General features: G+C 44.9%; 1 long non-coding RNA gene across 2 annotated transcripts in view; it reads left to right on the forward strand.

The window, feature by feature from the left end:
- The first annotated feature begins 1,128 nt into the window (after positions 1 to 1,128).
- The window catches only part of LOC115514331, a 35,917-nt gene continuing 20,937 nt past the window's right edge, over positions 1,129 to 16,108 (forward strand). For both annotated transcript variants that reach the window (XR_003968946.1, XR_003968945.1), the window contains exons 1-2: positions 1,129 to 1,232; positions 1,325 to 1,394. This is a non-coding gene — a long non-coding RNA (uncharacterized LOC115514331). The remainder of the gene's footprint in view (positions 1,233 to 1,324; positions 1,395 to 16,108) is intronic.

Below are 16,108 nucleotides of genomic sequence, written 5' to 3' on the forward strand. Positions count from 1 at the left end.
TAAATTAAGCTGCACTTACTAGTGCCATCTGGAAATGAAAAATCTACTTCACTTTTAGCCACCATTACTGTTCTGCAATTGTGGCCATCTCTGGGGACAAATGGGGCAAAAACAAAAACAAACAAAAAACATAAAAATTTATCCCCCCTCTTCCTGACCACTTCCTCAACTTTTGTCTCCCCTACACAAAATGCCTGATTTGCTTACTCTTTGGTATCCTCAGCTAGTTTTGAGGCTTTTTTTTTGTCCAGTGTTTTAAATGCTTTAAATATGGGCTTAAAGTGTTTAATGCCACCATACTGGAAACACAAATTGAATGAGAGTTGATTTATTTATCTTTTAAATTTTTACTTATTTTTTTAAGTTTTTATTTTAATTCCAGTTAGATAACATATAGTGCTATATTAGTTTCAGGTGTACAATATAATAATTCAACACTTCCATACATCATCTGGTGATAAATGAGAGTTTAGACTCTAAGATGTTATGGAACTTTCAGCAATCATTTCTGTTATTGAGGAAGCATTAACAATAGAAGAGTAGCAGCATTTAAGATCAATAACACAAGTATATATAGAGGGAATTTGAATAGAACTTAGATATTTATCCTTTATGGCCATTCTATTTAACCACAAACTGACTGGATAGAGTGTGAACCCCTGAAAAAGAGAACACAAAACTGATTCTGAAGAGCCAACCCCAGGACCTCGCTCTCCCTCTGTGATATAGTGGTATGAAAAGTTTGCAAATGGTGACCTATTTCAGGGGAATAATAACAGGAAGTGTTGAACGATATTTGGATATGTATCAGATTTGTGTCAAGCATATGATGGTAGAATTTGGGAAAGTGTCTAATGTTGCAAAGTAAATCTATTTACTACTTACAGATGTGGATTTCTTCCCTCCACTTCTCAACTGTTCACACTAAACCTATTCTCAATACCATTTCTTACGAAACAACAGCAATATTTAAAGACCCCAAGAGTAGTACTAATGAAGTAGAAGCAACTGAGGCCATTGTGTTAGTGATCTATACCCTTAAGAGTATCATGAGTGGGGCAGCAAGCAAATTCATCTTTGTTTTCTGATGTTACTGTAGACTTTGAACTCTACTCAGCAGCACTGAGTAGCACTGTAACTCTTTAGAATCTAACACCCATTTTTTTGTGGTAAAAACCTCAGGGCTTATCACCAGTTTGTTGTATGATATACTGGTCAGTTACTGATTCTGAGTGAGTTATTGATTATGGCAACTCTGCTAGTTGGTGAATCGTTCGATCTGTTCATGGAAACTTACCTTTGAACTGTTTCTCTCTCCATCCAGCAGCAACAATTATTCTTCTCACTGACATTGATACCAGAAGTTAACTCTTCTTTTTAACGAACTCCTTTTGGTGAGTAGTTTCAATCTTGATTGGGGGTGGACATTTTTTGGATTCTCTTTCTAGGTTCTTTGGCTGATATAGTAATTAAGTTGGCATAAAACAGATTAATAGGTGGAAACAAGTTTAATTACCTGCGTATGGCAGCACCATAAGACAGGTAAAGTCAGAGACAGTCCTGCAAGGGGAATACAATTGAGCCTTGTATACCCCTAAAGAGAAGGGATAAAAGGATCAGGAATTCAAAGGAGGAAGACAATTCACAGGAACATGTGAGGAGCACATACTGGGTAAACAGATGTGTGTCCTGCCATGCAGTTGAGTCTTACTGACATAAAAATATATCTCTGGTAATAACTTTCTTCCTGGTACAGACTCCCTATGAAAATTGTTTTAAGCTGTTAAGGAAAAGATGAAAAGCTTTCTGAGTTTCCTATGTCTGTGTTACTTCCTGCTCAAAACAACTACCTGCTAGAGCAATACATTTAGGGGTGATGTACTCTGCTCCCCTTCATGTCTCTGAACTGTATTCATTATGCAGTCTCAGGTTTTGGTGATTTTTCTAAACACTATGCTAGATATATAAAGATATCAGCTCATATACATGAAACAAAAATATTCTGTGTCTCTGTCTGCATACAGATCTTTTACATCTTTGGTCAGATTTATTCCTAGGTATTTTATGCTTCTTGGTGCAATTGTCAATGGGATCAGTTTCTTTATTTGTCTTTCTGTTGCTTCATTGTTAGCATATAAGAATGCAACTGATTTCTGTACATTGATTTTGTATCCTGCAACTTTGCTGAATTCATGTATCAGTTCTAGCAGACTTTTGGTGGAGTCTATCGGTTTCTCCGTGTATATTATCATGTCATCTGCAAAAAGTGAAAGCTTGACTTCATCTTTGCCAATTTTGATGCCTTTGATTTCCTTTTGTTGTCTGATTGCTGATGCTAGAACTTCCAACACTATGTTAAACAACAGCGGTGAGAGTGGGCATCCCTGTCGTGTTCCTGATCTCAGGGAAAAAGCTCTCAGTTTTTCCCCATTGAGGATGATGTTAGCTGTGGGCTTTTCATAAATGGCTTTTATGATGTTTAAGTATGTTCCTTCTATCCTGAATTTCTCAAGGGTTTTTATTAAGAAAGGGTGCTGGATTTTGTCAAAGGCCTTTTCTGCATCGATTGACAGGATCATATGGTTCTTCTCTTTTCTTTTATTAATGTGATGTATCACGTTGATTGATTTGCGAATGTTGAACCAGCTCTGCATCCCACGAATAAATCCCATTTGATCATGGTGAATAATTCTTTTTATATGCTGTTGAATTCGATTTGCTAGTATCTTATTGAGAATTTTTGCATCCATAATCATCAGGGATATTGGCCTGTAGTTCTCTTTTTTTACTGGGTCTCTGTCTGGTTTAGGAATCAAAGTAATACTGGCTTCATAGAATGAGTCTGGAAGTTTTCCTTCCCTTTCTATTTCTTGGAATAGCTTGAGAAGGATAGGTATTATCTCTGCTTTAAACATCTGGTAGAACTCCCCAGGGAAGCCATCTGGTCCTGGACTCTTATTTGTTGGGAGATTTTTGATAACCGATTCAATTTCTTCGCTGGTTATGGGTCTGTTTAAGCTTTCTCTTTCCTCCTGATTGAGTTTTGGAAGGGTGTGGGCGTTTAGAAATTTGTCCATTTCTTCCAGGTTGTCCAATTTGTTGGCATATAATTTTTCATAGTATTCCCTGATAATTGTTTGTATCTCTGAGGGATTGGTTGTAATAATTCCATTTTCATTCATGATTTTATCAGTTTGGGTCATCTCCCTTTTCTTTTTGAGAAGCCTGGCTAGAGGTTTGTCAATTTTGTTTATTTTTTCAAAAAACCAACTCTTGGTTTCGTTGATCTGCTCTACAGTTTTTTTAGATTCTATATTGTTTATTTCTGCTCTGATCTTTATTATTTCTCTTCTTCTGCTGGGTGTAGGCTGCCTTTGCTGTTCTGCTTCTATTTCCTTTAGGTGTGCTGTTAGATTTTGTATTTGGGATTTTTCTTGTTTCTTGAGATAGGCCTGGATTGCAATGTATTTTCCTCTCAGGACTGCCTTCTCTGCATCCCAAAGCATTTGGATTGTTGTATTTTCATTTTTGTTTGTTTCATATATTTTTTGATGTCTTCTCTAATTGCCTGGTTGACCCACTCATTCTTTAGTAGGGTGTTCTTTAACCTCCATGCTTTTGGAGGTTTTCCAGACTTTTTCCTGTGGTTGACTTCAAGCTTCATAGCATTGTGGTCTGAAAGTATGTATGGTATAATTTCAATTCTTGTATACTTATGAAGGGCTGTTTTGTGACCCACTATGTGATCTATCTTGGAGAATGTTCCATGTGCACTCGAGAAGAAAGTATATTCTGTTGTTTTGGGATGCAGAGTTCTAAATATATCTGTCAAGTCCATCTGATCCAATGTCTCATTCAGGGCCCTTGTTTCTTTATTGACCGTGTGTCTAGATGATCTATCCATTTCTGTAAGTGGAGTGTTAAATTCCCCTGCAATTACCACATTCTTATCAATAATGTTGCTTCTGTTTATGAGTAATTGTTTTATATATTTGGGGGCTCCCGTATTCGGTGCATGGACATTTATAACTGTGAGCTCTTCCTGATGGATAGACCCTGTAATTATTATATAATGCCCTTCTTCATCTCTTGTTACAGCCTTTAATTTAATGTCTAGTTTGTCTGATAGAAGTATGGCTACTCCAGCTTTCTTTGGCTTCCAGTAGCATGATAAATAGTTCTCCATCCCCTCACTCTCAATCTAAAGGTGTCCTCAGGTCTAAAATGAGTCTCTTGTAGACAGCAAATAGATGGGTCTTGTTTTTTTTTATCCATTCTGATACCCTATGTCTTTTGGTTGGCGCATTTAGTCCATTTACATTCAGTGTTACTATAGAAAGATACGGGTTTAGAGTCATTGTGATGTCTGTATGTTTTTTTGTTTTTTTGTTTTTTTTTTATATATATATATGAAATTTATTGACAAATTGGTTTCCATACAACACCCAGTGCTCATCCCAAAAGGTGCCCTCCTCAATACCCATCACCCACCCTCCCCTCCCTCCCACCCCCCATCAACCCTCAGTTTGTTCTCAGTTTTTAACAGTCTCTTATGCTTTGGCTCTCTCCCACTCTAACCTCTTTTTTTTTTTTTCCTTCCCCTCCCCCATGGGTTCCTGTTGAGTTTCTCAGGATCCACATAAGAGTGAAACCATATGGTATCTGTCTTTCTCTGTATGGCTTATTTCACTTAGCATTACACTCTCCAGTTCCATCCACGTTGCTACAAAAGGCCATATTTCATTTTTTCTCATTGCCACGTATGTTTTATGCTTGTAGCAATGTCTCTGGTACTTTGTCTCACAGGATTCCCCTTAGGATGTCTTGTAGGGCTGGTTTAGTGGTGACAAATTCCTTCAGTTTTTGTTTGTTTGGGAAGACCTTTATCTCTCCTTCTATTCTAAATGACAGACTTGCTGGATAAAGGATTCTCGACTGCATATTTTTTCTGTTCATCACATTAAAGATCTCCTGCCATGCCTTTCTGGCCTGCCAAGTTTCAAAAGAGAGATCAGTCACAAGTCTTATAGGTCTCCCTTTATATGTGAGGGCATGTTTATCCCTTGCTGCTTTCATAATTTTCTCTTTATCCTTGTATTTTGCCAGTTTCACTATGATATGTCATGCAGAAGATCGATTCAAGTTACGTCTGAAGGGAGTTCTCTGTGCCTCTTGGATTTCAATGCCTTTTTCCTTCCCCAGTTCAGGGAAGTTCTCAGCTATTATTTCTTCAAGTACACCTTCAGCACCTTTCCCTCTCTCTTCCTCCTCTGGGATACCAATTATGCATATATTATTATTTTTTTTTAGTGTATCACTTAGTTCTCTAATTTCCCCTCGTACTCCTGGATTTTTTTATCTCCCTTTTTCTCAGCTTCCTCTTTTTCCATAATTTTATCTTCTAGTTCACCTATTCTCTCCTCTGCCTCTTCATTCCGAGCCATGGTCGTTTCCATTTTATTTTTCATGTCGTTTAAAGCGTTTCTTCAGCTCCTCCTGACTGTTCCTTAGTTGCTTGATCTCTGTAGCAAGAGATTCTCTGCTGTCTTCTATACTGTTTTCAAGCCCAGCGATTAATTTTATGACTATTATTCTAAATTCACTTTCTGTTATATCATTTAAATCCTTTTTGATCAGTTCATTAGCTGTTGTTATTTCCTGGAGATTCTTTTGAGGGGAATTCTTCCGTTTGGTCATTTTGGATATTCCCTGGAGTGGTGCAGACCTGCAGGGCACTTCCCCTGTGCTGTGGTGTATAACTGGAGTTGGGCGAGGCCGCAATCAGACCTGATGTCTGCCCCCAGGCCACCGCTGGGGCCACAGTCAGACTGGTGTGTGCCTTCTCTTCCCCTCTCCTAGGGGCGGGATTCACTGTGGGGTGGCATGGCCCGTCTGGGCTACTTGTACACTGCCAGGCTTGTGGTGCTAGGGATCTGGTGTATTAGCTAGGGTGGGTAGGCAAGGTGCATGGGGGCAGGAGGGGCAGGCTTAGCTCGCTTCTCCTTAGGTGATCCACTTCAGGAGGTGTTATGCCCAGAATTCGTGATCCCCAAAGACCACTAGGGAGCCGAGTCCGATGCAAAAGCAAAAGAGCCTTTATTCGAGCTAGCTCGAGCTCAATCCCCTACCTGCACCGATGCAGCGGTGAGATACCAGGGAGAGAGAGCGAGTTTCAAAAGCACAAAGGTTTTATAGGGGTCTAGGGGCAGTTGGTGAGGTAACGGCTGTGGCCTCGCCGATTGGCTGGGGAAGGGTCGTGGCCTCGGCCGATTGGCTGGGGAAGGGTCGGAGTCCTGTTACGCAGGTTGCTGGGCATGTTTTGATCAGGAAGTTTGAACGGGTGAGTGGGAGGTTACTCAAGGGGGAGGAGGCGCGGTCTGAGGTTTCTGCGATTTTCCCGGAAAAGGGGTCATGTCGGGGACATAGTCACTCAAGGTGGAGGACACAGAACAAGATGGAGTTGGCCGGCGTAGGCCCGCCCTTTCATTCCCCCCTTGTCATGTAGCTTAGGGACCCAATCATGGGACCGGCTGCATTTATGGTGACAAGGGGAACAGAGTTTGGAGGTTTATGCAAAGTTCTGGGAAGCAAGTGTCCCTGGGGTGGCTCTGGGAGGTCTGATTAAGTATTGTCCCCGAGCTGGTGTCTATGATCTGCCAGGTCATGTTTTGGGGGTCGTGGGAACTCCCGGCAGCATGAGCAATGACAAGCAGAGTTAACAGAGTTACCAATATTGGGTGGGTCAAATGCACTGTAGCTTGAGCTTGAGCGGGTTGTGTTGGTCCCGACTGATGGCCCAGCGCGTGACGAAGTCCTTCCGGATCGAGGAGGGGTCCGCTGGCCGAATGTGGGTGTGATGGACCCAGGTCGCGATGCCGTCTACTTTGAGAGCGGTGGGGGTTGTCAACACCACGATGTAGTGTCCTTTCCAGCATGGCTCGAGGGTCTCTCGGTGGTGCCTCTTGACATAGACCCAGTCTCCCGGCCTGTACTGATGAGGTGTCGGGGTTGGGCCAGCCTCATAGATGGCACGGAAGAGTGGCCAAATGTCCTCGTGCGCCCTCTGGAGCCCTCTCAAGGAAAGAAAAAGTTCTTGATCTTTAAACGCAGCAATAAGTTCAGCTCAAAGGCTGGGAATAACAGGGGGTGGGCTGCCAACATGATCTCGTAGGGAGTAAAACCCAGAGTGTAAGGAGTGTTTCCAACCTGGTAAATGGCGTACGATAGGAGAGTCACCCAGTCCCCGCCAGTCTCCATGGTTAATTTGGTAAGGGTCTCTTTTAGGGTTCTATCATTCTTTCTACCTGTCCTGAGCTCTGGGGGCCTATAAGCACAATGTAAGTTCCAGTTTGCCCCCACCTCCTTGGCTACTGCCTGTGTTACCTGTGAGATAAAGCTGGTCCACTGTCTGATCCTATCATGGCAGGAAAACCATACCTGGGTAAGATGTCTTCTAGTAGCTTCTTAGCCACCGTCTGAGCCGTTTCATGCTTGGTTGGGTATGCCTCCACCCAGCCAGAGAAGGTGTCTGTAAATACTTTCCTGGTTTGACTTCAGTGAAGTCGACTTCCCATTGGGCTCCCGGTCTGGTGCCTCTGAGCTTGGTTTCTTTTTTATTTGATGTGGCTCTCGCGTTGGTGAGTTGGCAGGTCTTGCAGGCAGATACAACTTGCTCTATTTTGGTGTCCTGTTGGTGAATCTTGATTCCGGCATGTTGGATTAAGTCTTAATTTTTGGGCCCCCATATGAGTAGACCAATGCATGTGCTCTAATATTGAGACTCCGAGCCGGTCTGGCAGCATGAGCTCCTTGTTAGGTGTATACCACCATCCCTTTATCTCCTGGGCCATGGGGAGTTTCTTGATTCGCTGTAACTTCTCCTGGGAGTATTTGGGCTGGTCTGGTAAAACTGGGTCTCCTGGGTCCAGTAGTTGTATGGTCATGGTGGGGAATGAAGTAAGGGCTACTGCCTTGGCTGCCTGGTTAGCCTTTCAATTACCTCTAGCTACTGGGTTATCAGCTTTTTGGTGCCCTTGGCAGTGGATAATGGCTAGCTTGGCAGGAAGCCATAAGGCCGTAAGCAGGTTAAGTATCTCCTGCTTATTTTTTATAGTCCGTCCTTCTGCCGTCAGTAACCCCCTCTCCTGATAAATTGCCCCATGAATATGAGCTGTGGCAAATGCATAACGGCTGTCTGTGTAGATGTTAAGCCATTTTCCAGCTCCCAGCATCAGAGCCTTGGTGAGGGCTATGAGCTCTGCTCGCTGGGCTGATGTTCCGGAGGGTAGAGCCTCTGCCCATACGGTGTCTGTTTCGGTGACCACCGCTGCACCCACATACCTGTGTCCATCTGACACAAAGCTGCTGCCATCAATGAACCAAGTAGCCTTGGCATTGGGGAGGGGCCGGTCGGTCAGGTCCGTCCAGAATCCATGTACTTGTTCCAGGATTCCCACACAGTCATGTACTGGAGCACCTAGGTAAGGGTCGGGCAGCAGGGTGGCAGGATTGAGGGCTGCACTGGGGTGGAACTGCACTCATGGAGGGTTGAGTAGGAGGCTCTGGTAATGAGTCACACGTGTGTTGCTCATCCATCTATCAGGAGGCTGTTTCAGGACCCCTTCAATGGCGTGTGGGGTCGTGATTCAGATCTGTCCTAGGGTCAGTTTGTCTGCATCCTTGACTAGGAGTGCTGTCGCCACAATAATTCTTAGGCATGGCGGCCAGCCAGCAGCCACTGGGTCTAGTTTCTTAGACAGGTATGCCACTGGGCGGTTCCAGGGGCCTAAGGCTTGAGTTAGAACCCCTTTTGCTATCCCTTATGTTCGTCTACAAAGAGGTGGAAGGGCTTCGTAATGGTCTGTTAGGCCCAGGGCTGGGGCACTTAGGAGGGCCTTTTTTAACTGATTAAAGGCAGTTTCTTCTTTTTCAGCCCATTTAAATGTTTTCCCCTCTTTGGTAGCTTCATATAGGGGCCTGGCGATCTCAGCAAAACCTGGAACCCAGAGGCGGCAGTAGCCGGCTGATCCTAGGAATTCCCTCACTTCTCTTCGGGAGGTGGGAATAGGGATCTTTAGGACAGTTTCTTTTCTGGCATCTGATAACCACCGCTGTCCGCCCTCCAGGATATATCCCAGGTAACTTACCCTCTCCCTGAATATCTGAGCCTTCTTCGCGGATGCCCGGTAGCCTAAGGCCCCCAGGGTAGCCAGCAGGTCCTGGGTCCCTCACTCACAGTCTTTGGCCGTGTCGGCAGCAATCAGGATGTCTACGTACTGTAGAAGGGTGAGGCCAGGGTGCTCCCTTCTGTACTCACCCAGGTCCTCGTGTAATGCCTCGTCAAAGATGGTGGGTGAATTTTTGAATCCCTGAGGTAGCCGTGTCCAGGTGAGTTGCCCACTGTAGCCCTCCTCTGGATCATGCCACTCGAAGGCGAACAAGGGTTGGCTCTGGGGTGCCAGCGGCAGACTGAAGAAGGCATCCTTTAAATCTAGTACAGTATACCAGACCCTGGAGGGCGCCAAGGAGCTCAAGAGAGTATATGGGTTGGGAACAGTTGGGTGTATGTCCGCGACCCTCTTATTTACTTCCCGGAGGTCTTGTACCGGTCGGTAGTCATTTGTGTGAGGCTTTTTGACCGGCAGTAGGGGGGTGTTCCAGGCAGACTGGCAAGGAACTAGTACCCCTAGGCTTCGTAGTCTCTGGATGTGTGGCTGGATCCCCTTCCGGGCCTCCTGAGACATGGGGTATTGTTTGATCCTTACCGGACTCTCTCCTGGCTTGAGCTCTACCAGGACTGGGGTCCTGTGAGTGGCTAGTCCCATCTCCCCCGTCTCTGCCCAAACCGAGGGGAATTCTTGTAGCCATCTGTCTATATTATCCTCTCTCGGGAGCGCCTCCTGGTGGAGGCGGTATTCATCCTCTAGTTTCATGGTCAGGACCTGGATGGGGTGGCCCTTGCCATCGGTGACCTGAGGCCCCCCCTTGTCTGAAAGTTATCTGAGCTCCAATCTTGGTCAGTAAGTCCCGTCCTAACAGCAGGTAGGGGCATTCTGGTATTACCATAAAGGAGTGGGATACCTGGCCCATTCCCAAATCTACTGTTCTTCGGGTAGTCCATGAATACTGGCTCATACCAGTTGCCCCTTGTACCCAGGACTTCTTGCTGGCTAGTTTTCCTTGTGGGGTGCGGAGGACCGAATGTTGTGCTCTGGTGTCGACAAGGAAGTCAACAGGGGTCCCCTCCACTTTAAGAGTTACCCTGGGTTCAGGGAGAGGGTCCGAACCCCGACTCCCCTAATCACTTAGTTCATCTAGCTCTAGGACTTTTACTCGATCAGTCTTGCTTCCCTTCCCGCCGGCCCTTTTTGGAAAATCTTGGGCCCAATGCCCTATCTCCTTGCAGTATGCGCACTGATCCTTCTGCAGTCTCTGCTTCCCTCCCCCCCCCCTTGGTGGTTCCTTTACCTTTTCTTGCATCGTCTGCCAGCTGCCGGAGACGGCGGTCTCGTTCCTCGGGGAAGTCAGCAGTGGTAGCTAGTAGTATTCTGGCCAGGTCTCGAGTCTGCTTACTGTTGGCAGCTGCCATGGCGCAAGCCTGCTTGTCCTCAGGAGGCTCCCGGTTGTTATATACCTTTTCGGCTACCACCAGTAAGTCCTGCAGACTTTTTTCTCCTAGTCTATCTATTTTCTGTAATTTTCTCCTAATGTCTATGGCCGATTGGTTTACAAAGGCCACGATAACAGCTGCCTTGCTTTCCGGAGCCTCTGGATCCATGGGGGTATAGGTACAGAATGCCTCCATGATCCGTTCTAAAAAGGCAGCCAGAGATTCATCTTTTCCCTGTTGTACATTACTTACCTTGGCCAAATTGGTTGGCTTTCTAGCAGCCATTTGGAGACCCCCCATTAGAGCCTGGCGGTAGACCCGGAGCCTCTCCTTACCTTCTGCCGTGTTGAAATCCCACTGGGGCCGAGTTAAGGGGAAGGAGGCATCTATCTGAGCCTGGTTGGTGGTGGGATTCCTGTCTGTGCCCGGAACTAGTCTTCAGGCCCCATTGAGGATTCTTTCTCTTTCTTCATTCGTGAACAGGACCTGCAAAAGCTGCTGGCAATCGTCCCACGTAGGCTGATGGGTAAAAAGAACAGAGTCTAATAAATCAATAAGCCCTGCCAGTTTCTTGGAAAACTTAATTCTGAGCTTTCCAATTGTAGAGGTCACTAGTGGCGAAAGGCCAATAGTGATGGGGCTGATTCCCCTCCGCGTCTGGGGGTCCGGTGGCTCGCAGGGGCAGAATAGTGGAGTTGGTGGCAGAGGCGGATTGCTCCCTCTGAGCCCTTTGTCTGGTAAAGGGCGGCTTCCCACTGGAACATTTCCACCTCCCGCTCTCGGAACAGTGTCTGCCTCCCTCGGAGGGGGAGGATGGTGTTCTTCCGGCATCCTAGAGGGGTTATACGGGGGAGGAAAAATTAATTCTTCTTCAGTACCCCCCTGTAGGACAGGGTAGAGGGGTGCCAAAGGCTGGGTAAGACTTTTCTTGTTTTCCTTCTTTGTCCCCCGCAAAGCAAGAATGGGTTTGGTCCGGAGGGAGCCGGGCTAGGAAGGGCTTAAGCCAAGAGGGTGGGTAGAGGGGTAGTCTGAGTCTGTCCCATAACGTCCGTCCAGTAAGTCCACCGAACAAAACAGAGAAACACAGAAACAGACAAACAGAGGGCCCCTAGAAAGTCTTCCAACTCCATGGAAGCAAAACTGAAAGCTAGCTCAGACCTTTGAGGGGATTCCACGTCCCTCCAAAGACGACGGCCTCACGCCGACCAGTGGGAGCGACCCGCCTCGTCTCAGACCTTTGAGGGGATTCCATGTCCCTCCAGAAGGGAGAATCAGAACGTCTTCCGAAACTCCCGGCCCGTGGTCCTCCTGTGCATCCACTTAGACCACGTCGGGCACTACCAGAATTCCAGAAATGAACTCACACAGAAAAGACAGAACAAACAGACACTAACTGTGGCCAGTCAGGCTCTCCGGGTCGGGGGTCCCTCAGGGTCTTGGGGATCCCGGACGAGCCCCCAAATGTTATGCCCAGAATTCGTGATCCCCAAAGACCACTAGGGAGCCGAGTCCGATGCAAAAGCAAAAGAGCCTTTATTCGAGCTAGCTCGAGCTCAATCCCCTACCTGCACCGACGCAGCAGTGAGATACCAGGGAGAGAGAGCGAGTTTCAAAAGCACAAAGGTTTTATAGGGGTCTAGGGGCAGTTGGTGAGGTAACGGCTGTGGCCTCAGCCGATTGGCTGGGGAAGGGTCGGAGTCCTGTTACGCAGGTCGCTGGGCGTGTTTTGATCAGGAAGTTTGAACGGGTGAGCGGGAGGTTACTCAAGGGGGAGGAGGCGCGGTCTGAGGTTTCTGCGATTTTCCCGGAAAAGGGGTCATGTCGGGGACATAGTCACTCAAGGTGGAGGACACAGAACAAGATGGAGTTGGCCGGCGTAGGCCCACCCTTTCAGAGGGGCCCTGTGGCAGCGGGAGGGAGTCAGACCCGCTGCCAGAGGGGTGGCTCCACAGAAGCACAGCGTTGGGTGTTTGCACGGAGCAAGCAAGTTCCCTGGCAGGAACTGGTTCCCTTTGGGATTTTGGCTGGGGGATGGGCGAGGGAGATGGCGCTGGCGAGCGCCTTTGTTCCCTGCCAAACTGAGCTCTGTCGTCCCGCAACTCAGCAACTCTCCCTCCCTTCGTCCTCCAGCCTTCCCGCTTTCTGAGCAGAGCTGCTAACTTATGACCTCCCAGATGCTGAGTCCTGCTTGCTGTCAGAACACACTCCATCCGTCCCCTCCACTTTTGCAAGCCAAACTGGGGGGCTCTGCTTGGCCGGCGGGCCGCCCCTCCACCCCAGCTCCCTCCCGCCAGTCCGTGGAGCACGCACCGCCTCGCCACCCTTCCTACCCTCTTCTGTGGGCCTCTCGTCTGCGCTTGGCTCCGGAGACTCCATTCTGCTAATCCTCTGGCAGTTTTCTGGGTTATTTAGGCAGGTGTAGGTGGAATCTAAATGATCAGCAGGACGCGCAGTGAGCCCTGCGTCCTCCTATGCCACCATCTTCCGATGATCCCCATACCACTTCTTCTTTATCCATTCATCGGTAAATTGACATTGGGCTCTTTCCATAATTTAGCTATTGATAGTACTGTGCCTATCAGGTGCATGTGCCCCTTCGAATCACTTTATCTTTTGGATAAATACCTTGTAGTGCAATTGCTGGGTCAAAGGGTAGTTCTATTTTTAATTGTTTGAGGAAACTCCACGCTGTTTTCCAGAGTGGCTGCACCAGTTTGCATAGTCACTGGCAGTATGAAAGGGAAAACCCTTTCTCCACATCCTCACCAACATCTGTTGTTTCCAGAGTAGTGAATTTTAGCCGTTCTGACTGGTGCCATTATGGTTTTGATATGTAGTACCATGATGGTGAATGATGTTGAGCATCTTCTCATGTGTCTGTTAGCCATCTGGATGTCTTCCTTGGAAAAGTGTTTATTCATGTCTTCTGCCCATTTCTTCACTGGTTTTATTTTTTAGGGGTCTTGAGTTTGATGAGTTCTTTATAGATTTTGGATACTAACCCTTTATCTGATATGTCATTTGAAAATGCCTTCTCCTATTCTTGCCTTTTAGTTTTGCTGATTGTTTCCTTTGCTCTGCAGAAGCTTTTTTACCTTGATGAGGTTCCAGTCATTCATTTTTGCTTTTGTGTCCCTTGCCTCTGGAGACACATCAAGTAAGAAGTTTCTGTGGCCAAAGTTAAAGAGGTTGTTGCCTGTTTTCTCCTGTAGGATTTTGATGGCTTCCTGTCTAATGTTTAGGTCTTTCACCCGTTTTGAGTTTATTTATGTGTATGGTGTAAGAAAGTGTCCAGGTTGGTTCTTATTCATGTTGCTGTCCAGTTTTCTCAACACCATTAGCTGAAAAGGCTGTATTTTTTCCATTAGATATTCTTTCCTGCTAGTCAAACATTAGTTGGCCATACATTTTTGGATACATTTCTCTCTTCTGTTCCATTGATCTATGTGTCTGTTTTTGTGCCATTACCATACTGTTTTGATGACTACAGCTTTGTAATACAGCTTCAAGTCTGGAATTGTGATGCCTCCAGCTTTGGTTTTCTTTTTCAACATTACTTTGGCTATTCAGGATCTTTTCTGGTTCCATACAAATCTTAGAATTGTTTTTGCTGGCTCTGTGAAGAACAGTGGTGATATTTTGATAGAGGTTTCATTGAATATGTAGATTGCTTTGGGTAGTATTGACATTTCAACAATATTTGTTCTTCCAATCCATGAGTATGGAACATTTTTCCATCTTTTGTGTCTTCTTCAATTTCTTTCATAAACTTTCTATACTTTTCAATGTATAAATTTTGCATCTCTTTGCCAATTTTATTCCTAGGTACTTTATGGTTTTTGGTGCACTTGTAAATGAGATTGATTCCTTTATTTCTCTTTCTGCTGCTTCATTATTGGTGTATAGAAATTCAATCCACTTCTGTACATTGATTTTATATCCTGCGACTTTGCAGAATTCATGTATCAATTCTAGCAGTTTTTTGGTGGAGTCTTTTGGGTTTTCCACATTGAGTATCATGGTGTCTGCAAAGAGTGAAAGTTTGACTTCCTCCTTGTCAATTTTGATGTCTTTTATTTCTTTGTGTTGTCTTATTGCTGAATCTAGGACTTCCAACTCTACGTTGACAAACAGGAGTGAGAGTAGGCATCCTTGTCGTGTTGCTGATGTTAGGCAGAAAGCTCTCAGTTTTTTCTGGTTGAGGATGATATTAGTGGTGGGTATTTCATATATGGTTTTTATGATTTTCAGGTATTATTATCCTATCCCTAGTTTCTTGAGTGTTTTTATCAGGAGAGGTTGCTGTGTTTTATTAAATGCTTTTTCTGCATCTATTGAGAAGATCACGCTGTCCTTATCTCTTTTTTTTATTAATGTGATGTATTACATTGATTGATTTGTGGATAGTGAGCCAGCCCTGCATCACGGAATAAATCCCAGGGTGGTCATGGTGATTAATTCTTCTAAAGTATCGTTGGATCTGCTTTGCTAGTATCTTGTTGAGACTTTTTGCATCTATGATCACGAGGGAAATTGGTCTATAGTTCTCTTTTTTAGTGGGGTCTTTGTCTGGTTTTGGAATCAAGGTAATGCTGGCCTCATAGAATGAGTTTGGAAGTTTTTCTTCCATTTCTATTTTTGGAACAGCTTCAAAGAATAGTGTTAACTGTTCTTTACTTATTTCATAGAATTCCCCTGGAAAGTCATCCTGCCCTGGACTCTTGTTTTTGGGAGATTTTTGATTACTGATTCAATTTCTTTATTGGTTATGGGTCTTTTCATGTTCTCTTATTTCTTCCTATTTCAGTTTTTTAGTTTATATGTTTCTAGGAATATCTCCATTTCTTTCAGATTGCCCAATTTGTTGGCATATAATTGCTCATAATATTCTCTTATTATTGTTTCTACTTCTGTAGTGTTGGTTGTCATCTCTCCTCTGTCTTTTGTGATTTTATTTATTTGGGTATTTTCCTTTTCTTTTTGATTGATCTTACTAAGGGTTTATCAATTTTGTGAATTCTTTCAAAGAACTAGCTCCTGATTTTGTTCATCTATTCTATTGCTGTTGTTGTGGTTGCTGTTGTTGTTGTTGTTTGGTATTGTTTATTTCTGTTCTAATCTTTATTTTTTCCCTTCTTCTGCTGGTTTGGGGCTTAATTTGCTATTCTTTTTCCAGCTCTTTAGGTGTGAAGTTAGGTTGTGTATTTGGGACCTTTCTTCCTTCCTTAGGAAGGCTTAGATTGCTATATACTTCCCTCTTATGACTACCTCTTCTACTTCCCAAAGGTTTTGCGCTGTCAGTTTTTCCTTTTCATTGACATACATGTACTGTTTTAATTTCTTTGTTAACCTACTCATTCTTCAGTAGGATATTCTTTAATCTCAAAGTATTCATGGTCTTTCCATATGTTGTCTTGTGGTTCATTTCAAGTTTCATAGCGTTATGGTCTGAAAATATTCAAGGTATCATCTCAATCGTTTTTTACTTTTTGAGGGCTT

This window comes from Lynx canadensis, chromosome B2 (assembly GCF_007474595.2).
Source record: "Lynx canadensis isolate LIC74 chromosome B2, mLynCan4.pri.v2, whole genome shotgun sequence".
NCBI classification, from domain to species: Eukaryota; Metazoa; Chordata; class Mammalia; order Carnivora; family Felidae; genus Lynx; species Lynx canadensis.